The 18002-nt window shown below is 40.5% G+C and overlaps 1 protein-coding gene across 13 annotated transcripts in view; it reads left to right on the forward strand.

The window, feature by feature from the left end:
- Positions 1-18002, forward strand: part of R3HDM1 (R3H domain containing 1) — a 231167-nt gene that overhangs the window by 96863 nt on the left and 116302 nt on the right. For 12 of the 13 annotated variants that reach the window (XM_077447822.1, XM_077447814.1, XM_077447820.1 and 9 more), the window contains exon 2: positions 16440-16648. The gene's annotated coding sequence lies outside the window, so the exon portion shown is untranslated. Of the gene's footprint in view, positions 1-13949; positions 14131-16439; positions 16649-18002 lie in introns of those variants that run through there. The other variant, XM_077447815.1, reaches the window with a different exon arrangement.

Here is an 18002-nt window from a genome sequence, read left to right on the forward strand (position 1 = left end):
AAGAGGAGCCAAGCCTAGCCGAGTACACTTGGCTATGCATTTTATATATTAGCGGTGCTCGCTCCTCTGCTCACAACTGTAACATGTGAAGCGGACCGGCTTTCAGTGGAGCCGGTTCACGCTCTGGAGTAGCCGTGATCAGGTTTTTAAAAGGGTCCTGTGGGATTTTTGGTTCCAGTTTGATTGCGAATTCAAGTAAAAGATCGCACCTGAACAGATGAACAAAACCACGCCAGACTGCAAACCGCAGCTGGACATGTGTGATCCCAGCCTTGGAGAAGTGCACACATGTGTACCATGGACAGCTCTCAAGGGATAACTTGTACCTGTGTGAAGAAATGGCTTAGTAGATTGTTGTTGACATTCTCCATTTGTATGGACAAAGTAATGGTTCAGTATACATTTCAAATAATGTTTCTGCAGTTTTAATTAGGAGACCTTTAGGCCTAATTACCCTGGTGAAGTGCAGTAATCCATCACAACCAGAATTCCATTACCGCGATCTCACTTGAATAAACTGAAATCAGATTTGGTGGTTCTTGGTTACTGCAGTTTACAGTCGAGGTTTTGTCCTCTGCACCCCCCTCCTTAAGGCCCCATTCACACCTGAACCTTTTGTAACTCGAAGCTCCAAAACCCCAGAGGGGGGAAATTCAGCGCATCTCTATGGACTCGGAAAACTTCTCCACTTGAAGTCGCTTGAAGCTCAACATTTTCGGAGTTTCTATTGTAGCTGGATTCGAGCAGATAGGTGCATTTTTGAAGCTTTAACTTTTTTCCATAGAAAAGTGTAGGCATGCTTTTCTGCTTAAATGCAATATAGTAAAAAAATTCCCTAGCATAAAACAATGTAAGTGGTTTGAAGGCTGAATGTTCCTTACCTTTATGCATTCATTGTATCAAGGTAAAAAACCTTCTTCAGGCCCCTTTCACACTGGGGGTGGTAGCGGCATCGGCGGTAAAACTGCACTATTATTAGCGCCTATTTACTGTTTTTGCGGTGCTGTTTGGCTGATCTAGCAATATGCACGAGATCTGAAACCATTAGCTCACACAGCTGTCAATCACAGCCAGTGGGGAGGCAGCAGGGGGTGGGACTGAGTTGATCTGTTTCTCATAAATTCAGAGGCGAATCGGGAGCGAGCACGCCTGGGTGCCCCCAGAACAAGCAGCTTGCTCGACGGGCACTCAGCAGGGGGGAGGGGCCAGGAGAACCGGCGGGGGGGGGGACCTTAGAAGGATAGGACCTGGGTTGCTCTGTGCAAAACCATTACACAGAGCAAGTAAGGGTAACACGTTTACAAATGCTTTAAAGCGGACCAAGTCATTTTTTTCATCTTTCCATCTATTAAATCTTCTTGTTTTAACTTTGGATAGTAAAACATTTTTTTTTCTGCCAGTAAATACATTATACAGCCCACTTCCTATTTCTTGTCTGGTAAAAAGCCTAGGTTTATGAAATCATGCCCAGCTCTCTCTGTCTCGTGAGAGTTTGCAAGGAAGGGAAGGGGGTCAATCGTGCCACGATTTTGCCGTGATCATCGCTTGACAAATCATGCAAACAGAATCGTGGGATGCCTGTTGCCCTAAAGATCCAGATTAGGGTGGCCTTGAAAAGTTACGGGATCCTAAGCCCATCCCGCGATTTTGCGCCAATTTGGGCATTGCAGACAGCATGACGGCGGTTCCGCCCAAGATCCGAAACATCTGGGTGTGAATGGAGCATAAAGCTTTCCCTAAGCCTTCTCATCTGCATTGTTCTGTTTCAGAGATATATGAAGCACAGAGGAGTACTTGTTATGGGTTATTACCTAAATCTTTGTTATGTCATTTAAATACTAATGAACTGAAACTGTCTCTCGTCTTTTTGCATCCATTTTTAATTCAGATAATGAACCGAGATCATGTCTGCTGCGTTTTTACTTTTATTGTATTGCTTGCATGGACTTTATCATGCTTTGTTCCTCAAATTTGGGGCCAAACAAATTGCATCTGGTTGCAGTACCTAGCGCTGGTCTTTCCAAAAAGTTAATATCATTTTTTTTTTTTTTTTTTTTTTTTTTTTTTTTTTTTTATACAGGGAGGACGATAATGAGCCTAATCCCCCCCCACTTATTTCTTTTATCACCGAGCCTTTATAAGGGAGACGTCCCTGGGTCTTCCTAAGGCTGGCCATAAACTATACAATTTTCTTGTTCAACTTTGCCTTTAGATTTACTAAAACCATACAATATGGGATCAAACCTTAACACTTTTTTCAATTGGTATGTAATCTAGCAGGCCCTTATACTACATAGTTGAAGAAAATTGAGTAAGAAAATTGTGAAGTGTTTTGTTTATGGGTTCCTATGGGGTAAAAGGTTGACGAAGGCTGGTTTAGATCAAGTTGACCTCATTTTAGAAATTGTGAACAAAAACATTGGCTATAGGCAGACATGGAATAACACCATTTTGGAGAAGACTATTCATCTAAAAAAAAATCTTCACTTGATCTTGACCGAGAGGCCAATCTACAAGACTCCGAAAGCAAATAAACCTAGTAAAGTAAGCATAAGATAAATAAAACACACTTGTCCTTCATGAGCTTATTAAAGCTGAATAGTTGAAGTTCTGATCCTTATGTAGGGGGTGTACACTTCTGTACCCAGCTGTCTAGCAGTTCATTTACAGTCGTCACATTTCACTTCATCTCTTGCTGTGTTCAGAATGCTCCTTGATTGGGCACTATTAGAATTTTGTCTGCTTTGCCATCCGTCCAGTGTAGGCTTGTTTGAAAAAAATGAATAAAGCAACATGGCTTCTTCACAAGACAAAGCTAGAAAAACGTACTTTAGTCCTCAAGGATACAGGAAATTTGACTTTTTTTCAGGTGGCAATTGAATAAACAATATATTTAATTAAATATATTTAAAACAATATATATACATTTTTATTAGATTTAACAAGATTTTTTAAATGATTTTTACTTTCAATCAATTGTAGAAATTTTATACAATGCAGCCACTTGTACTAAACATGTTTCGCTCTGAAACAACTTCTTCAGGAAATTTATAATGCTGCATGAAGTTTAATACAATTAATCTAAAATCAATTATGAGACGATCAGATAAATCTTCCAAAACCTGGGTCAAGGCATTAGCGGTCTGATGCTGCATCTGTCCCCCCGAGGGCTTAAACACGGAGAACCGAGTGATCCAGCACCACCGATCGCTCAGTTCTCACTGCTCCCAGAGCAGAGGGCTCTGCTGCCCCCCCCCCCTCCCCAAGTTGAGCATGAATCGAAAAAGAAAACCCATACAACTTTTAAAAGATGATGCTGATCAGCAATTGAGGATTGTTGATTTAGCCTTCAAGTAGTAATTGCTGGATCACCTCTGCACTTGGCCTATATAGCAACAGTAGAAGCTCTGTGTACATCCTGTTCTATCCTCCTGGCTCCTAGTTATGGTGTGTGTGTGTGTTTTTGTTTTTGTTTTTTTTCTGGAATCGGCCACCTGAAGTCCCCTATATAGCAGCACTAAGATTGGGTTCACACGAATGTGATGCCAGGAATCGCATGTGATTTGAACGACATTGCTGTGCACATCATATTTTAGTATCTGTGCGATGCAATTTCAGCCATACAGTTTGTATGACTGAAATCGCATTGCTTTCGCTCCAAAATGGTGCAGGACTCATCTTCGCGCGCCCCCCCCCCCCCGATTTTGGGGGTGTCCTTTTTAGATTCGACACCTGCAGCGGTAGAGGGCAGTGGCAACTACCTGCGAGTCAGATGCAGTAACCCGCACAAGCTTTGTGGTTCCTTCATTGCTCCATTGTGAACAGAGTCAATTCAAGTACATGAAATTGCATTAAAATGAATTATTTCTAATGAGTGCACAATCATATTTGTGTCGCTATGAACACAAAACAATGCTTTATATACAGAGCCGATGGATTGGCTCCTGATCCCCTGCACCCTTGAGTAGAAGTTACTGGAGTTAAAGGATAATTGTCTGGAGCGGCAATCCAAGCTTTCTAGGGTTACAATGATGTGTATGTTTCTGAATTTTGGGGACGGGAGAGGGTGTCTTTGCAGTGCAGAGCAACCAGATTCCAATGAATTGGACGGTTGATCACTTGCATGTTGTATCATTTATTCGCTAGATCTTTTACCTGCGTCATTTGCTGCTTGTAACTGTAGCTGTTTGCTTGAATTAATTCTGAATTGAAGGTTGAATGTGGCAGTCCTGTGCCTCTTCTGGTCTGATGTACCGTGAAATATTAATATATTGTTGATATGAGCCATCCTGTCTAATCAATAGATTTTGTTTGTTTTTTAACCTAGTAATCCGCCTCATCCTTGCCTGACTTCAAGCTGTTTATTGCGGTGATTTTAGGACTGCCTTTCAGATTTCCGGAGATGTAATTCTCGCAGTATTGGGCACCGAGCTGTCACTTGTATATTTCATTTTAAGATTGCAGCTCTTAAAGTGAGACAACCAAAAATCACCCTCAGAACTTCCATAACTCACCAAATGATAAGACCCTGAGATGATGGCTCAGCACATGTAAATAAACAATAGCTGTACTCCCCTATCTTCTGTGCTAATATGAATTTCAGAAGAGGGGTTCTCTCAAACTGTCAAACACACTGGAAGATTCTCATGAAAGGAAAGGGACTTCAATGGTGCAGTACCACTCACCACATGAATATTTGTATTGCTTCCCTTGTGTGAAATCCCCGGTGTTCCGGCCAGTCTCTCGGTTTTCCTATTAAGCACTGACCACACTAGGCATCAGTGTACAGAGTGTGGCCAGTCTGATGACTGTGCTGGGAACTCGGCCTGCTCTCTTCCAATGACCAGACTTGTCCTGACCCCACAAGCAATTCACTGTGAAGATAAGTGTACTGCTGTTTCTCCTCCCCCAGCTCCCAGGGCTCCTTATGCAGCGGAGAACAGACCTTATGTGATTACTCGTAAAAGTATCTGTGTATATGTGTGTGTGTGTGTGTGTGTGTGTGTGTATATATATATATATATATATATATATATATTAAAAAAGTCTTCATTTCTAATTAAACTGAATGGATTGTTTTACAATGGTTTTTTGCCTATTGCCAAGAAAATAGGACCTAAACTCCCTGCTGGAAATGTTTAGTTTCTCATAGATCTTTAGTCAAGTAGTTGGCTAAGTGACAGGCCAGATACTATAGATCCTGCTAGTCTCCTGAGTCCAGACATTGAGTTACTGGAAAATGGTTGCATTGGACCAAATAGTGCTTGTCGTGTGTGTGTGTGTGTTTTTTGTATTTGATATGTAATATGTGCAACTACCCAACACCACTTGTTTATAGAGCCAGCTAGTGATGGAATTGGTTATTGGTGGTTAATGTTTATTATTCAGCCAGGAGAGTAAGACTCCTTTTTGTATTGGTTGTGGGTTGGTAGGTGGATCTGAGAACTCTGATGTACAGGATACACCATTGAGGTGTAAGGCCATCATTGATTTGGAGGTGAACTTATGAAAACGAAGAAATCATTCCTTGCAATGCTGCTGTACCACACTGGAAAGGTTAAATGTCCGTGTAGTCTAGGGGGTTGGGAAAATCTTTTTTTACTTGCCTTATCCTCTACTGCCCCAGCAAACAACCCCTATGCTTCAGTAGTGGACTGTCCTTCAACTTATCTCTGCTTTGCCGGGTGACAGATGCAACATCCTATGGGTACTGTCTGTGCTGAGAATTGAGCAATCAAGCACGGCTGATCGCTCAGTGTTCCCCTCTGTTGTCGGTCATCTCCCTCTCCTCTCTGTTCCTCCAGTGCTCACTACAGCGCTGAGTGGTGGAGGGGGGGGTATGGGCTGGCTGTCTCCCAGGGGCTCACTGAGAGGTTGAGTCAGCTGCTGTTCCAGACATCTGGATGGATCCTGGCTGTAAAGTTAGTCTTTCCCAAGCCTAGACTGGCTCTGATGTCAGCTGACACCAGGCTTTAGCCCGCTGTTGGCTGAAAATGGGTCACAAGAGTGCAGAACTGCAGTCCCGTGATCCATAGAAGTAGGGCGCAAAAGACATTTGGCCATACTTCTCCTATTAATACCACGTAAACATTTTTTTAGTGTGGGTTCAGCAACACTGTAAGAGTGGACTTCTTTAGCTTTCTTGAGGTTAACCCTCGAATGTCATCATTTTAAGTCCTTGCTAAAGCTTGTCTTTAGACTTGAGTTCTCTTTTGGCATCACCTAAAGATTGTCACATAACAGGTTTTATATACACTATATTACCAAAAGTATTGGGACACCTGCCTTCACATGAACATAGTCTGTAGGGTTCAATATTGAGTTGGCCCACCCTTTGTAGCTATAACAGCTTCAACTCTTCTGGGAAGGCTGTCCACAAGGTTTAGGAGTGTGTCTATGGGAATGTGTGACCATTCTTCCAGAAGCACATTTGTGAGGTCAGGCACTGATGTTGGATGAGAAGGCCTGGTTCGCAGTCTCAGCTCTAATTAATCCCAAAGGCTGTTCTATTGGGTTGAAGTCAGGACTCTGTGCATGCCAGTCAAGTTCCTCCACCCCAAACTCACTCATCCATGTCTTTTATGGACTTTGCTTTGTGCACTGGTCCAAATCATTTGGTGGAGGGGGGATTATGGTTTGGGGTTGTTTTTCAGGGATTGGACTTGGCCCCTTAGTTCCAGTTAAGGGAGCTACTAAGGTGTCGTCATACAAAGACATGTTGGACAATTTCATGCTCCCAACTTTGTGGGAACAGTTTGGGGATGGCCCCTTCCTGTTCTAACATGACTGCACACGCTCGCGCACACACTTTTTATTATTTATTTTTTCTGTTTTACTAAATGGAATGGTTTCCCTGAGTGATTCTTTACCTTGACCAAGCTACAAACATACATTTTTAGTAGACAGAAGCCAGAAAGGCCGCATGTTGGAGCCCCGCCACTATACAGACCGGTCAAAGGAGATCTCTCTACTAGGGGGGTACCGGAAAAAAATAACGCACTAAAAACGCACCTCCCTATTGAAAACATGGCAAGAACCCATCAAAAATGCAGTGTTGTATTTTTTAAATCGCATACCTGTGGGAAAAACGTAAGCAAGGTAAAATCGTGGACTTTTTCTGCAGTCGTTTATCAGCACTTTTTTTTTTTTTCTTAGCGCAACACTAAAAGCCCTATTTTCTTCTGATAATTTTCAGTGGCTGAAATATCAGTGCATCATTAATCTCTAGGCCTCATGTACACATGGATGTTTTTACAGCTGCTATTTTTCTCTTCAGGTTTTTTTTTTTTTTTTTTTGCTTTAGTCAATAATATCTCCAGCATATTATTATCATATGTGTCTGTGCACACATAGGCTGTTATCAGCAGTTTTTGGCAGGGGTAAATTCTGTCTGGAAAGCCCCAACCAGAGCTAGTGGGTTTTGAGGAGCTCGGCTCTAACTCAGAAACAGCTTAACATTAAAAAAATGCAGCTATTCTGGGTTTTATCAGTGTTATTGAGCCATAAGCTTTTATGGGAGTATAGTTTTGCTAAAAAAAAAAAAAAAAAAAAAGCTGTAAAAACACTTAAACTCGCGCTGCAGCTAACATTGCTGCCTTTTTTTTTTGTATAACTTCTAGTGTTCTTGAGGCCTTATGATTAAGCCCCATGGGTGGGGCGAAACCTCTCAGAAGAGTGTAGTTCAGAGGAGCTTGGGCTGAAGTTGTATCTTGACATTTCTGTATAGTGGCTTGGCTCTGGTATGTGGACTTTCCACCTTCTGTCTAATGATTTTGCCTCTGCTTGCCTGGATCAGCTTGTTTGAATGTCAGCACCTGTATTTGTGCGTTGGACTGCAGGGTGAGGTTTTGTAGTATTTTTTGGGTGGCGCTCCAAGTTTTTTGCATATGGGTCACCCAATTTTTAGTATTGTTCGTTAGAAAGTATTTCACACCCCCCCCCCCCCCCCACTTACGTAGTGTCAACAAATAACGACAAGCCTTTTGCATTGCATAGACCCATGACCATCGACTAAGCTTTAGTAGACAAGGATCTTTTCTATAACATTCATACAGAAGCTTAACTAAACACAAGTATCAGTTTAGGTGGTAGTACATTTTGAGTTGGAGAAGATCGGTGCACCAGGTGAAAGCATGCACAGAGAACGTCAAAACCTTGCGGAGAAATCCTTGTTGGGAAGTCAACCTAAGACACCAGCCCCGGTAAGATTGAGCACTGGTTATCCACCCAGCTGTAAATTTGTAAATCTGGACATTTTTACACTGATCAAATGATACAGAAATTAATAACCCGATTTCAATTTTACTAAAACGCTGAATTAATAAAATAAAAATGTAAATGCACAGATCCATTCAGCTTAAGTTCTGTGCAGATTTTGGCTGATCACATAAAATCAAGCTTCTCTTTGCTTCTCAAGCCTCCCTGTTGGTCAGTGAGGTTACCCATCACCTTAAATGACCAATAGGAAAGCACAGACTCCAGACCAAGCTCAACTTTTACAAACTTCAGCTGCCCATCATTGGTGTATGTACTGACTTGAGTTGTGACTTTTTTATTTTGTTTACTTTAGATAATTTCTGCATATTTAAATTTTTTATTTTAATTTTTTTGGCCTGCAGAAGTATCGGTCACAACCAGTCTTTGTAGGCATAACCCAATGCAGGTACAATGTAAGTAGGAATGTCTATCACTTTTGACTGACCCCTGTAGCATGCAACTCCCTCAAGAGTGAGCCTACTAAATGCATTGGGGCTGAGGGCTTTTGAGAGGTGTACTCAGGCATGGCATGGTTACATGTACAGTTATTATAGAGCACACTTCTGGCCTCCTTCGTCTGCTCACTGTTGGTTGCAGAGCTGACGAGACCCTGTAATGACGTCGCTGGTTCTAACATATGGTGTATATCAAAATCGGTACATGGTTAGTGCAAATTCGTTTCAGCAGTTTAAAGGCTGAAGCCTCGTAAACACAATTGGGTTTTCCGACAGGAAATGTGTGATGACGGGCTGTTGGCGGTAAATTCCGACCGTGTGTATGCTTCATCGGACAATTGTCAGATTTTCCGCGGCCAAATGTCTGTCGCTTTTTCCGAGCATGTGTATACAAGTTTATCGGACAAAAGTCCAAAGTACAAACACGCATGCTCAAGGAAGGACGAGCCGGAAGCGGTCGGCCTTGTAAACTAGCGTTCGTCATGGAGAATTAACATTCGTAATGTGGCAAATTATGAAATCTCAAATTCTCTTCTTTAATTGAATAATAATGAAACTTATTTGCTGGTGATACTGATGGAGTTGTTGCAAACAAATTTTCAAAGGCTTTTTTTTTTTTTTTCTAGTCATATCAAGAATGTTTTTTTTTTTTTTTTTGTTAATTTGGGCAAGTTACCATGAAATTAGCAGGAGGAGCCCAAAGGGTGGTGCTCAAGAGCTAAAAAAAACATGTAGTACGTCACTACGTTGGTGATTGTTGGCCAACAATTGTGTGCCGTGTGTATGCAAGACAAGTTTGGGCCAAAGCCCTTTAGAGACAAGTCCATGGTTTTGGTGGCCAGCATTTGGTTTGTGTGTACAAGGCTTAAGTGTTGGGAACAGAGGTCTCCATAGGCTTGGTGATCAATGAGAGTAAAAAAATTGTATATATTGGTGTGTGGGAGGAATAGTGGCCCATGGTTGGTGTTTGTGGGAGGAATAGTGGCCCATCGTTGGTGTTTGTGGGAGGAATAGTGCTCCAAGGGCCAAATAAAGGCAAACAAAGTTCCACATTTGACCCACCTGCTGCAGGTGGAGACCACTGGACTACAACTGAGTTTCTCAACTCCGATCCTCAAGGCGCCCCAACAGGTCATGTTTTCAGGATTTCCCTCAGATGAAGCAGCTGTGGTAATTACTAAGGCAGTGAAACTGATCAAATCACCTGTGCAAAATAATGGAAAGCCTGACAACATGACCTGTTAGGGCGCCTTGAGGACTGGAGTTGAGAAACCCTGGTCTAGAACATAGCCAAGACTTAATACTAAAATCTCAGTTGTATTGTGTGCACCATAAGATGCCAGAACTCGCATACAATGATGTTGTGCCTTGAAGCCTCCCCACGTTTGGAGATTCTTCGCCATTATTTGGATACCAGATGTAAGCAAAATGATTCAAAAAGTAGCCTATTTTGTGCAGTAAGGTTCGATTAGCTTAGGCATCTTGTGATCAGAACGTAGATGATCCCAGTGGCATCAGAGCTTTTCACTGTTGGATCGTTATTTCTTTTTTTTATAATGACAATGTGTTCTGCAGTGCTCCATAATGGGGAATGTAGCGGATATGCATGGTTATAACAGAAAACATAAGTAATTGTGATGGGTATAAGGGTCCTGCTCATTAGAGACTACAATCTGAATCTCTCTTTTGGCACAATAAAATGTTTTTTCTTTCTTCTCCTTATTCATCTAGCTGCAGTACAAAATATCTGATTTTGGCAATACTTTATTTAGGTTGATTGGGGGGAAAAATTGGAAATTAGGTCAGTAATACACCGATAACCAAGCGCTTTTTAAGGATGCTTGCTTGCGTTTCATTGTGTAGGGGGTAGCCTTACAGAGATCTTTCAAAGAGCTTTTCATTAAAGAGCAATGCTTGTAATAGACAATGCTGCTAAACCTGAATATTTCTTTATACGCATTTATATAGGGCCATATATTCGTCGATTTTTACAATACTGTACAATCAGTTCTGTCCCTGCCTGTCCCAAGAAGCTTTGGTTACTACTTGCATAGATACACATACTATGGCTGTTTTTTAGATGGGAGCTGATTCATTTACTAGCATGTCTTGGGAGTATAGGAGGGAAACGGAGAATCTGGACTGGAGGGAAACCCATGCAAGCACATGGAGAACAGGAAGACTCCATGTGGGTAGTGATCTGGTTGAGATTTGAACCAAGAACGGAATGCTAACCATTAAGCCCTATGTTGCCGCGCTCAAATTCTTTGCCTGACCTATTTTCGTAACCAGAGTTCCCGCTTTATCTGGCATGTCTCCGGTGAGATGTCCAGTTTATTTTTTTAATTTCTTGCATTAATGTCCACCTCCTGTTTCAGTACAAGACTTGTTCCTACTATCAAGCAGTCTAATATTGAATGCCTTAAGTCATAGGGTGGGGGATGTGCTAAGCAAAGCAGGCAGGGAAAAAAAGGATTTGGTGAGACAAGCAAGACAATGCCGTTAAACACAATAAAGGGCCCTTCAAATGATTAGCAACTGATGCCAGTCTACTAACCGGGATTACCCAAAACATTTTTATCAGATAATTTTTAGATTAAGTCCTTTTCCGCCCCTTCATACCGCATTTTACGCCTTGATGAAGGGCCCCTGAAATGGGTTGGATTTTTTTTGTTTTATAAATATTTTACGGCTATAAATCTTTTTACCTGACTCTACATAAAGACAGTAAGAAAAAGTGCCATATATAACTCCAGGAAGAGAATAATATTTTTTTCACAGCATAATTCATTAAAAAAAAAACTTCTACAGTGATAAAAGATGAAAACAAGTCTAGTACAATAACCAATCGACTGTGTAAATATCCTTGAATTAGCGCTTATCCTGCTAGGCCATAAGGCCTAGCAAATTGGTTTATACACATGCATAATATTATAAAAATGAATTTACAATAAATATAATAGGCCAGAACTGCAGGAGGATAATCCTAGGCTTCAATGGATTTCTCTGCTTACTGGCTTCATCAGGAGTAAATGTATATGATCATGACTTAGGCTGGCCATACATCATACAATTTTCTGGTACGATTTTTATTTATTTTTTGTTCCCTTTTAGATTTACCAAAACCATATGAAAGGAGGTCATGCCTAAATGCTTTCAATTTGTATGCAATGAGGCAGGCATGTACATTACATCGTTTAAGGTAAATCTAAAGGAATTTGAAATAAGAAAATTGTATGATGTATGGCCTGCCTTTAAAAGGGATTAAATTAGTATTTTTTTATTACAAACCTATTATGCTTACCTGCTTTATGCAGTAGATTTGCACAGAGCAGCCTGGATCCTCCTCTTCTCGGGTCCCTTGCCTACGCTCCTGGCCCCTCCCTCCCATTGAGTGTCCCCACCGCAAAGAGCTTGCCATGGGGGAGCCAAGCCGCTGCTGTGTGTCCATTCAGACACTGAGCTGCTGCTCGGGCCCGCCCCCTTTCTCTCATCATTGGCTCACTGACTTTGACAGCAGTGGGAGCAAATGTTGCCTGCTGCTGTGTCTCAGCCAATGAGGAGGAGTCCTGGATGCCTGATGTTCTTGTGCATCGAGATGGGGCTCAGATAAGTATTGGGGCGGGGGGGGGGGGGGGGCTGCTGCACACAGGTGTTTTTATTTTATTTATTTTTATTTTTTTAAATCTTAGAGAAGTCCAGCCTGAGCTCGTTTGGCTGGGCTTCTCCTATGGGTCATAGGAGTGCAATGTGTTTTTTCACTCCTGTGACCTGTTTTCAGCAGAAAGCGGGCTTAAGTATGCGCTCTGCTGACGTCACTGGAGTCGGTCCAGGCACTACGTCGTCATGACAATTAGTTTGGATCCACCGACTTATGCCCGTCTTAGCCTCTTGGCGAGCCAGTGAGAGCCTGAGATGGGCACACCCTGCTCCTCCATGCACGGGGGGCAGAGCAGAGAGCTGCTGACTGACAGGCAGCAGCTCTCTGCATGGGTAGCTGAGAGAACAGGGCCGTCGGTGTTCGATGGCTCGACTCAGTGCAGAGGTGTCGGGGGTGGGGGGAGGGAATCGATGCTGCATCTACGATGGAAGTATGATGGGTAAATAAAAAAAAAAAAATCCCATATGTCTTTTAATGCATGAAGATAAAAACCTTCTGCCTTTAGAACCACTTTAGTTTGTATAGCGTTGTGTCCACACAGGAAGTTACTCAAGTCACCTTATGTGGGGGGGAGACAGAGCTGCAATATAGAGCCCCTTTAAAGGTGGCAAATATCATATTCATCTTCATCCTAGTTAACGGACCCTCTTATGTTATAATTACTGGGCAATATAGGATATACTGAAAAATCCAACAAATGGAGCCATCTGCCGGTCCCCCAAGGTGAGGCCACGGCCCTCTCCCAGAGCCGACCTGGGGAACGGGTACAGATCATGGAGGCAACTCGTTGCATGGAAAATACATCCACACAGGATAGTGAGGAGACAGGCTGGTCAATTAAGGTCTTGCTGTTTTTGTGTGCGTCTGGCAATATTAATGACCACCTTTTGCATTATCTGGGTTATCAATTAAGACAAACCATACGTTTTTTTTTTTTTTTTTTTTTTTTTTTTTTCTCTCCCCATCCCCAAAGTCGTGTACATCAGACTTTATCAACTGGAACATTTGTTTTGTTTTTTTTACCATTTTGTGTATTTCATACAATGGTTCATATGTTTTTAAAATGATTACATTTGAATTCAGAACTAAAATCTGAATGTGTTAAACAAAAAAAAAAAAAAGTTAAAATACATTACACGTGTTTTAACTTGTCTAACGATTCATGTGGTTTAAAATGATTTAAATATTCAATACTAAAATATGGTCAATATGATCTAACAAAAAAATAAATGGTTCTACGCTAGGCATTTATATATATTTTTTTAAAATCTTCAATGCTCTCTGATTATTACATATGTCAGATTGTAATGGAGAAACATTTCTTATTTATTTTCCCTCTTCTCCTTGCTGTGCAAAGTATAGTTTTAATGATAAAAATTGCAGCCCCTTCCTTGGCACTTTCACACGTTCACACATTTTTATTTATTTATTTATATATATATATTTTTTTACATCATCTGCTGTCGAATTGCTAATGAAGATCTGAATTTAGCTTGAGACGTGTTTTGAGTTGTGCTGCTCTGTTACTGGCTGTGCTGCACTGATGTCACTGTGGGCAGCTGTGGGTTTGTGAGCTTCACTCGCAGGCTCCTGTATGTGCCTTAGCAGACTGTCTGCCAGGTGCCTGCAACCTCGGCTAAGTGGAGGCTTGCAAATAATCGCTCTTTCAAAGAGCAATTCAGAGTAATTGTGTAGATGCTATGGAAAGCACATCTTCTGTAATTTGGTGCAATGAAGCTCGATACCGGAATGGTTCAGGTATGTGACTGCTTTACTGCAAAGCAATTCCTACATTACCAGCTAAACCTTATTTCCTCCGAAATGAATTATTTTAGATGACTATTTATCATTTCATACATACATTGTTCTCTAAACATCTTATATTTTAGAAATTTACTTTAAAGGCATTAACAATCTCCTGTGCTTTTTTGCTTAATTTTTTTTATCTTTTTGTGCTTTTTAGGTTTGATTTTTATTTCTATATTTTTTTTATTTACATTTTTAAAATTTTTGTTTGTACAATTTTCTTATTGAACGATCGTTTTTAGGATTGTTAAAAAAAATAAAAAAAAATAAAAAAAATAAAAAAAGGAGCAGGAGGTATGGCAACATTTTTTTTTTTTTTTTTTTTTTTTATATTTTTTAATGATGTTTTTGAACTTTGTTCACTTTTTGGTCCTTCCACCAGCAGCTTTCGTTTCTGGAAATCATTTGTCTTGAACTTGGGGTGTTTTTACTGCAGTAGAAAATTTTAAGTTTTTTTTTGCTTTATTTCCGAGCTAAAAGAACGTGTTATTTTCTGGGGAAAATCTAGATTGCACCCTTGTTTCAATAACAGGAAGTTATTTGGTGGTTACTACAGGTAAAGCGATCCCAGGGTTGTTTTTTCACTGTATAAAATTTGAGCAAATGGGTCTCGGTTGGGTTTCATAAAATTGTGTTTTCTAGTGAAATTCTCATTTTGACCTCCCAATGAGCTCACCCAAGTTCTGTGGGCAATTTTTTTTCTTTTGTAATCCATCCGTTTTTTTATTTTTATTATTTTTTCTCTTTTTTTTTTTTTTTTTTTTTTTGTGGGTCCTGTTTTTTGGACCTTTTTTCTCTTTTTTTCATAAAGCCTTTTTTTAAAAAAAAATCAATAAAAAAGTTAAATTTTCATGACTTATTCTTACTCTGTATTCTGACATCTTCTAATGATTTCTCTATTTGGACTGTCTGAGCCATCCAATATAATAGATATACTATATAAAATGGTCATTTTAGAATCCTGTGTGCTTTTAATCATTATCAAAAAGACGCGCTATTGAGAGGATGTGGGGCGATGAATGCACCGAAGGGGTGCTTTACCAAATGAAGACAACTAGTTTTCAGTGGTGTGCCAAGACGATCCCACACTCCTGTGTTCTTTTGCTTGTATTGTGTTTTGCATCTTGTGTGAGAAGTTAAATCTCCCACCTCCTGCTGTGCCAAGTCCCTGCATAGACAATATAGCACATTATTGCACTTTTCTCTCTAGAAATGCTCCTTCTTGCCTGCATGCTGCAGGATTTTTTTTTTTTTACCCCCCCCCCCCCCCCTCACCGATGTCACCTTGGCTTGTAACCAGGTGACTGCCAGCGATTTTCATTTTAATAGGATAAAATGACCCGCGTGGCTCAGCTGAAGCGCTGTGAACCTTTCTCTCCGCTTGTGGTGTGTCCCCCCCACCCCCTCAAGTTTACCTTCTGTTTATTAATCCAGGAGGTGCTGCTGAATGAGCACCGTGCCTTCGTTATGAGAGACAAAAAATTTAAAATAAAGCCAGCGTGTCAGATCTGTGCAAATCGGCAAGTTCCTACAATACGTGCATTGTACGTTCTTTCAAGACAAATAAACCTAGAGGACGTTGGCTCAACAGTGCACTTTTTTTTTTTTTTTTTTGAAGAGCCTTTCAATTAACAACCATAAAAGTGGCTTAGAACTCATTGGCTGGCATTTTGGAGTACATTAGTGACCCATCTCCTGGAGGAATTGGACACCATGCACGAACGTTTGTTTAAAAAAAAAAAAAAAAAATCTGTGAATGTGATATAACCCCAAGCAGTTAATCCATTATCCTTTATTGTTCTGTTGTAGCTCTAACCCCAGTTGCTAAGGGTTTCTGCTCCTTGTTAATCTAATTAGAAGTCTAAAATATTTAGTTGCCCCAGACTTTTAAAACCCATACCACCTCTCGCCCCCCCCCCCCCCCCCCAAAATAATCCACCTTTTGATCATTTTTGCTTGCAGTCTAATTTTCTCATATTAATGTTCCAGTGTTGAGAATATTTAAAATGCAGAAAATTGCCAAATCCCAGGCTTGTTTTCACACAATGTTTCCAAATCTTTTTGGCAGATCGTCTTGGCAGGGAGTAGTTTTATTGCATAAATGTACATAACATGCTGTGTAGTTTGCAGAGAGAGAGGGGGAAAAAATGAAGATTTTGTGTGGTCTGGTTTTCTGGTTGAATAGAGTGTGTGGCCATGATGGAACGTGTGTGTGTGTGTATATATAGATCTCTGCAAACAAGCTTTTGTTTTGTCTCCAGGTTGGTGCGGGCAATGCTGCAGTTGACCTCCAGCAGCGTGACCCATCCCAGGACCTTCCGCTGGTGACAGGGACATGGGACGGCTTCTGTCACTTTCCAGATGGTTCATTACAACTGACATCCTGCTTAATCTCGGTGGGAAGGAACCTGAGAAAATTTCCCTCTGCTGCTCTGGGACGTCGCACATTTGTAACCGTAAGACACGTCAGGTAAATTTCTCACACCTTGCCCCGCTGTTGGTTCCCGAAAAGGCAGAATCGCCAATCGCATTTGAGCCTCTTGTTAACATTGTATTACTTTGGCGGCTGTCAGCCCAGTCTTCTGGTTTGTTGGCTGTTTAGCACTTGAGATTTTATTTTTTTTGTAAATCTGGGTTCAAATTTTAATTTGGGAGTTTGTGTAGAACTACAAGTCCTAGTGTACCCTAATGGGGCGCACAAACGCAGATTAAAAATCTTTTGGGCAACCCCCAATCATGGCTATCTGGTCCCATGAACTTATGTTGCCTAGGCTTTGACATCATGTCATAATGAAAAAAATACCTTGCAGGTTTCATGACCTTGCCATCACCCTGACTGCGGGTTATATATATATATATATATATATATATATATATATATATATATATATATAATATATATATATATATATATATATATATATATATATATATATAATATATATATATATATATATATATATATATATATATATATATATAAAATAATTTTTTTTTTTTTTTCTTTTCCTTGACTTGGTGTAGAGGGGGGAAACATGTCATGTAATTGGCTACCTCCTCTAATGAGGTCACCTTAGAAGGTCTCACTAATTGGTGAGCAGCTTTGACGGGAAGGCATCCCAGGTGCCAAGAGCTCATCTGATAAATAACAGCCTTTGAATAGAGTCCAATTACGGTCTTTTTTTTAAAAAAAAACATGATTTATTAAATAAAATGATTTTGGCTTTTGCTATGCAGATTGCGGTTTGGATTATTTCATGAGCCAGCCGGACATGTCAAATTCAAGTAAAATGCGGGAATAGAGTTGGTTTAAAACTCCCAATCCAACCATTTTTATTTTTTTTAAGACAATTTTTTTCTTAAGTTTTTTTGTTAGTTTGTATGAACAGGATCACCAAGCCCTTTCTCTTAGTCACTGAGTAGAGCACTACTCAGATGAGGTAGGAATATTTTATAGTGTGGGTTAGGTGGGTGGTGAGCTTATTATCCTCCTTCTACTCCCAAATAAAGCTTAATGTATTCAAGACGCTGCAGTCCAGTTTGCAGAAATCTTTTGGTTTGGAACCTTCAAGCTCTAAATGTTCGGCTTAGCTGATCTTATTGCTAAAGGTGTCTCCATGTGCAATCTCTTAAGAGATGTGTGTGGAGAATGCAGAAGTAACTAATCAGGCATCACCTTTTTAGCTCATATGACCGTCTACCATATTGGCCATTGTAAAGTGGAATCTGGTTTTGGTCAGAGGGTTTCTTTACCTTGGGCAACCTCTTTGTCCTTTGTTCCATTTTGTTGGGACTGTTAATTTTTTGAGGAATGAGGAGACTTG

Source organism: Lithobates pipiens, unplaced genomic scaffold (genome assembly GCF_037356315.1).
Source record: "Lithobates pipiens isolate NorthernLeopardFrog02 unplaced genomic scaffold, aLitPip1_a1.2 Scaffold_22, whole genome shotgun sequence".
NCBI classification, from domain to species: domain Eukaryota; kingdom Metazoa; phylum Chordata; class Amphibia; order Anura; family Ranidae; genus Lithobates; species Lithobates pipiens.